The following is a 7,113-nucleotide window of genomic DNA, read 5'->3' as shown; positions in this document are numbered from 1 at the left end:
TCTCTCTCTCTCTGCTCTTTCCTCTCTCCCTCTCGCTCTCTCTCTCTCTCTCCTCCCTCTCTCTCTCTCTGCTCTCTCTCTCTCTGCTCTTTCCTCTCTCTCTCTCTCTCTGCTCTTTCCTCTCTCGCTCTCTCTGCTCTCTCTCGCTCTCTCTCTCTCTCTCTCTCTCTGCTCTCTGCTCTCTGCTCTCTGCTCTCTGCTCTCTCTCTGTCTCTCTCTCCTCTCCCTCTCTCCCTCTCTCTCCTCTCCCTCTCTCTCTCTCTGCTCTCCCTCTCTCTCCCTCTCTCTCTGCTCTCTCCTCACTCTCCCTCTCTGCCTCTCTCGCTCTCTCTCTGCTCTTTCCTCTCTCTCTCTCTCTCTCCAGAACCACAGTGAGTTTCGTGGCCTACTGCTGTTCCAGTCAGTGTGTTCGGACATTTCAGCTGCAACAATGACATCATGGTGCCTCCTCCTCTTCCTCTCCCTTCAGTCATCATCTCCAGAAGATAGAGGATGGATGTGGGAGTCTTCCAGTCCTGAGCCTCTTAGGAAGACATGCATAGCCTCTGGACTGGTGGACAAGAAGAACTGAACCTCTGAGGAGGACATGCATAGCCTCTGGACTGGTGGACATGAAGAACTGAACCTCTGAGGAACATGCATAGCCTCTGGACTGGTGGACAAGAAGAACTGAACCTCTGAGGAGGACATGCATAGCCTCTGGACTGGTGGACATGAAGAACTGAACCTCTGAGGAACATGCATAGCCTCTGGACTGGTGGACAAGAATGAGTCAAGTGCTTTTTGTCTTTGTGGAGGAAAATCTATTTTGATCATTTCTATGGATTTTTACATGGCACTGGATGACAAAAAGTGTTTGAAGAATCTCACTTAGGCCGAATTGCATCCTAAACATCTGTTGTAAATATGTAGTACTGGTAGGGGTAAACCTGTTGTTAATATGTAGTACTGGTAGGGGTAAAGCAGTTGTAAATATGTAGTACTGGTAGGGGTATTGCCCCCCCACTCCAACCCTGAGGACTGAGAAGGTTAGTCACATTAGTTCTATAGAATGTTGAGACTCCACAGGGTTCTATAGAATGTTGAGACTCCACAGGGTTCTATAGAATGTTGAGACTCCACCAGGGTTCTATAGAATGTTGAGACTCCACAGGGTTCTATAGAATGTTGAGACTCCACAGGGTTCTATAGAGTATTGAGACTCCACAGGGTTCTATAGAGTATTGAGACTCCACCAGGGTTCTATAGAATGTTGAGACTCCACAGGGTTCTATAGAATGTTGAGACTCCACAGGGTTCTATAGAATGTTGAGACTCCACCAGGGTTCTATAGAATGTTGAGACTCCACCAGGGTTCTATAGAGTGTTGAGACTCCACAGGGTTCTATAGCATGTTGGGACTCCACCAGGGTTCTGTAGAATGTTGAGACTCCACCAGGGTTCTATAGAATGTTGAGACTCCACCAGGGTTCTATAGAATGTTGAGACTCCACAGGGTTCTGTAGAGTGTTGAGACTCCACCAGGGTTCTATAGAATGTTGAGACTCCACAGGGTTCTGTAGAGTGTTGAGACTCCACCAGGGTTCTGTAGAGTGTTGAGACTCCACCAGGGTTCTGTAGAGTGTTGAGACTCCACAGGGTTCTATAGAATGTTGAGACTCCACCAGGGTTCTATAGAATGTTGAGACTCCACCAGGGTTCTGTAGAATGTTGAGACTCCACCAGGGTTCTGTAGAGTGTTGAGACTCCACCAGGGTTCTGTAGAGTGTTGAGACTCCACCAGGGTTCTATAGAATGTTGAGACTCCACCAGGGTTGTATAGAATGTTGAGACTCCACCAGGGTTCTGTAGAGTGTTGAGACTCCACCAGGGTTCTGTAGAGTGTTGAGACTCCACCAGGGCTCTATAGAATGTTGAGACTCCACCAGGGTTCTGTAGAATGTTGAGACTCCACCAGGGTTCTGTAGAATGTTGAGACTCCACAGGGTTCTGTAGAATGTTGAGACTCCACCAGGGTTCTATAGCATGTTGAGACTCCACCAGGGTTCTATAGAATGTTGAGACTCTACAGGGTTCTATAGACTGTTGAGACTCCACCAGGGTTCTATAGAATGTTGAGACTCCACAGGGTTCTATAGACTGTTGAGACTCCACCAGGGTTCTATAGAATGTTGAGACTCCACAGGGTTCTATAGAATGTTGAGACTCCATAGGGTTCTATAGAATGTTGAGACTCCACAGGGTTCTATAGACTGTTGAGACTCCACCAGGGTTCTATAGAATGTTGAGACTCTACAGGGTTCTATAGACTGTTGAGACTCCACCAGGGTTCTATAGACTGTTGAGACTCCACAGGGTTCTATAGACTGTTGAGACTCCACCAGGGTTCTATAGAATGTTGAGACTCCACAGGGTTCTATAGAATGTTGAGACTCCATAGGGTTCTATAGAATGTTGAGACTCCACAGGGTTCTATAGACTGTTGAGACTCCACCAGGGTTCTATAGAATGTTGAGACTCCACAGGGTTCTATAGAATGTTGAGACTCCATAGGGTTCTATAGAATGTTGAGACTCCACCAGGGTTCTGTAGAATGTTGAGACTCCACCAGGGTTCTATAGCATGTTGAGACTCCACCAGGGTTCTATAGAATGTTGAGACTCTACAGGGTTCTATAGACTGTTGAGACTCCACCAGGGTTCTATAGAATGTTGAGACTCCACAGGGTTCTATAGACTGTTGAGACTCCACCAGGGTTCTATAGAATGTTGAGACTCCACAGGGTTCTATAGAATGTTGAGACTCCATAGGGTTCTATAGAATGTTGAGACTCCACAGGGTTCTATAGAATGTTGAGACTCCACCAGGGTTCTATAGAATGTTGAGACTCCACAGGGTTCTATAGAATGTTGAGACTCCATAGGGTTCTATAGAATGTTGAGACTCCATAGGGTTCTATAGAATGTTGAGACTCCACAGAGTTCTATAGAATGTTGAGACTCCATAGGGTTCTATAGAATGTTGAGACTCCACAGGGTTCTATAGAATGTTGAGACTCCACAGGGTTCTATAGAATGTTGAGACTCCACAGGGTTCTGTAGAATGTTGAGACTCCACAGGGTTCTATAGAATGTTGATACTCCACAGGGTTCTATAGAATGTTGAGACTCTACAGGGTTCTATAGACTGTTGAGACTCCACCAGGGTTCTATAGAATGTTGAGACTCCACAGGGTTCTATAGACTGTTGAGACTCCACCAGGGTTCTATAGAATGTTGAGACTCCACAGGGTTCTATAGAATGTTGAGACTCCATAGGGTTCTATAGAATGTTGAGACTCCACAGGGTTCTATAGAATGTTGAGACTCCACCAGGGTTCTATAGAATGTTGAGACTCCACAGGGTTCTATAGAATGTTGAGACTCCATAGGGTTCTATAGAATGTTGAGACTCCATAGGGTTCTATAGAATGTTGAGACTCCACAGAGTTCTATAGAATGTTGAGACTCCATAGGGTTCTATAGAATGTTGAGACTCCACAGGGTTCTATAGACTGTTGAGACTCCACCAGGGTTCTATAGAATGTTGAGACTCTACAGGGTTCTATAGACTGTTGAGACTCCACCAGGGTTCTATAGAATGTTGAGACTCCACAGGGTTCTATAGACTGTTGAGACTCCACCAGGGTTCTATAGAATGTTGAGACTCCACAGGGTTCTATAGAATGTTGAGACTCCATAGGGTTCTATAGAATGTTGAGACTCCACAGGGTTCTATAGAATGTTGAGACTCCACCAGGGTTCTATAGAATGTTGAGACTCCACAGGGTTCTATAGAATGTTGAGACTCCACAGAGTTCTATAGAATGTTGAGACTCCATAGGGTTCTATAGAATGTTGAGACTCCACAGGGTTCTATAGAATGTTGAGACTCCACAGGGTTCTATAGAATGTTGAGACTCCACAGGGTTCTGTAGAATGTTGAGACTCCACAGGGTTCTATAGAATGTTGATACTCCACAGGGTTCTATAGAATGTTGAGACTCTACAGGGTTCTATAGACTGTTGAGACTCCACCAGGGTTCTATAGAATGTTGAGACTCCACAGGGTTCTATAGACTGTTGAGACTCCACCAGGGTTCTATAGAATGTTGAGACTCCACAGGGTTCTATAGAATGTTGAGACTCCACAGGGTTCTGTAGAATGTTGAGACTCCACAGGGTTCTATAGAATGTTGATACTCCACAGGGTTCTATAGAATGTTGAGACTCCACAGGGTTCTGTAGAATGTTGAGACTCCACAGGGTTCTATAGAATGTTGAGACTCCACAGGGTTCTATAGCATGTTGAGACTCCACAGGGTTCTATAGAAGAAATGACGAGTCCTCATTGTCCAAGACCGAGTAAAAATCTATCCACCGCCGAGACGAGACCGAGACACTCAATATGTCACAACACTGATGGGAACATATCATTCATTTACATGTCAGAACACTGATGGGAACATATCATTCATTTACATGTCAGAACACTGATGGGAACATATCATTCATTTACATGTCAGAACACTGATGGGAACATATCATTCATTTACATGTCAGAACACTGATGGGAACATATCATTCATTTACATGTCAGAACACTGATGGGAACATATCATTCATTTACATGTCAGAACACTGATGGGAACATATCATTCATTTACAGGGAGCTCCAAAAGGATTTGGATAGTGACAAATGTTTTGTTGTTTTGGCTCTGTACTTGATATGATACAATTACTATGCGATTAAAGTGCAGACTTTCATTTGAGGGTATTTCATCCATATCAGGGGAACCGTTTTGCAATTACGCCACTTTTTGTACGTAGTCCCCCCATTCTAGGGGACCAAAATTATTGGAACAAATTAACTTATATATATATTCCAAGCACACAATGATTACATCAAGCTTGTGACTCTACAAACTTTTTGGATGCATTTGCTGTTTGTTTTGGTTGTTTCAGATAATTTTGTGCCCAATAGAAATGAATGGTAAATAATGTATTGTGTCATTTTGGAGTCACTTTAATTGTAAATAAGAATAGAATATGTTTCTAAACACTTGTTCATGAATGTGGATGTTACCATGACTACAGATAATCCTGAATGAATGGAGAATAATGAGGATGACAACGTTAGAGGCATGACATGCCAGCAACAAACGCTGACACTACGCATCCAAGTATATTTTACCAAATGATGAAAGACGAGCATTGGGATTTTGAATTCCGTAAAGTAATTATTATTGTCAAGCCACCGGGGTCTGACAACTTGGATGGAAAATTACTGAGGATAATAGCGGACGATATTGCCACTCCTATTTGCCATCTCTTCAATTTAAGCCTACTAGAAAGTGTGTGCCCTCAGGCTTGGAGGGAAGCAAAAGTCATTCCCCTACCTAAGAATAGTAAAGCCCCCTTTACTGGCTGAAATAGCCGACCAATCAGCCTGTTACCAACCCTTAGTAAACTTTTTGTATGATCAGATACTATGCTATTTTACAGTAAACAAATTGACAACAGACATTCAGCACGCTTATAGGGAAGGACATTCAACAAGCACTTTCACAAATGACTGATGATTGGCTGAGATAAATTGATGATAAAATGATTGTGGGGGCTGTTTTTATTTTATTACTTTTTTTAAGGGGGTACAGTGCCTTCCAAATGTATTCACCCCCCTTGGCGTTTTTCCTATTTTGTTGCATTACAACCTGTAATTTTAAATGATTTTTATTTGGATTTCATGTAATGGACAAACACAAAATAGTCCAAATTGGTGAAGTGAAATGAAAAAAATTACTTGTTTAAAAAAATCCTAAACAATAACGGAAAAGTGTTGCGTGCGTATGTATTCACTCCCTTCACTATGAAGCCCCTAAATAAGATCTGGTGCAACCAATTACCTTCAGAAGTCACAGAATTAGTTAAATAAAGTCCACCTGTGTGCAATCTAAGTGTCACATGATCTGTCACATGATCTCAGTATATATACACACCTGATCTGAAAGCAAAGGGCACCACCAAGCAAGAGGCACCACGAAGACCAAGGAGCTCTCAGGTCAGGGACAAAGTTGTGGAGAAGTACAGATCAGGGTTGGGTTATAAAAAAATATCAGAAACTTTGAACATCCCACAGAGCACCATTACATCCATTATTTAAAAATGTAAAGAATATGGCACCACAACAAACCTGCCAAGAGAGGGCCGCCCACCAAACTCACGGACCAGGCAAGGAGGTTATTAATCAGAGAGGTAACAAAGAGACTAAAAATAACCCTGAAGGAGCTGCAAAGCTCCACAACGGAGATTGGAGTATCTGTCCATAGAACCGCTTTAAGCCGTACCCCAAAACATCACTGCTCTAGAGGAGATCTGCATGGCGGAATGGGCCAAAATACCAGCAACAGTGTGTGAAAACCTTGTGAAGACTTACAGAAAACGTTTGACCTGTGTCATTGCCAACAAAGGGTATATAACAAAGTATTGAGAAACTTTTGTTATTGACCAAATACTTATTTTCCACCATAATTTGCAAATAAATTCATTAAAAATCCTACAATGTGATTTTCTGGATATTTTTTTCTCAATTTGTCTGTCATAGTTGACGTGTACCTATGATGAAAATTACAGGCCTCTTTTTTTAAAATATATTTTCCTTTATTACTTTCCAACCCCACCACCCCTTCCCTAATTGGAGTAAACTAGTGAACAACAACACTTAGGCCTGTACCTCCAGCTGATACATACTATATACAGAACCAGTCAAACGTACCGCTCAGCATATGTGGGAACTCTTTCAAGACTGTTGAAAAAGCATTCCAGGTGAAGCTGGTTGAGAGAATGCCAAGAGTGTGCAAAGCTGTCATCAAGGCAAAGGGTGGCTACTGTGAAGAATCTCAAATATAAAATAAATTTTTCTTTGTTTAACACTTGTTTGGTTACTACATGATTCCATGTGTTATTTCGTAGTTTTTGTCTTCACTATCATTCTACAATGTAGAAAATAGTAAAAATAAAGAAAAACCCTTGGATGAGTAGGTGTTCTAAAACTTTTCACCGGTAGTTTAAGTAT

At 42.5% G+C, this 7,113-nt stretch overlaps 1 long non-coding RNA gene across 1 annotated transcript; it reads left to right on the top strand.

The window, feature by feature from the left end:
- Positions 1 to 2,324: 2,324 nt before the first annotated feature.
- Positions 2,325 to 5,649, top strand: LOC311126435. The gene is made up of 2 exons (XR_014612981.1): positions 2,325 to 4,485; positions 4,708 to 5,649. It is a non-coding gene; the product is annotated as an uncharacterized lncRNA (long non-coding RNA).
- Positions 5,650 to 7,113: the final 1,464 nt, after the last annotated feature.

This window comes from Coregonus lavaretus (genome assembly GCF_964263955.1).
Source record: "Coregonus lavaretus genome assembly, contig: HAP1_SCAFFOLD_1156, whole genome shotgun sequence".
NCBI classification, from domain to species: Eukaryota; Metazoa; Chordata; class Actinopteri; order Salmoniformes; family Salmonidae; genus Coregonus; species Coregonus lavaretus.
Note: the sequence above shows the minus strand (reverse complement) of the source record. Positions and strands in the feature narration are given on the sequence as shown.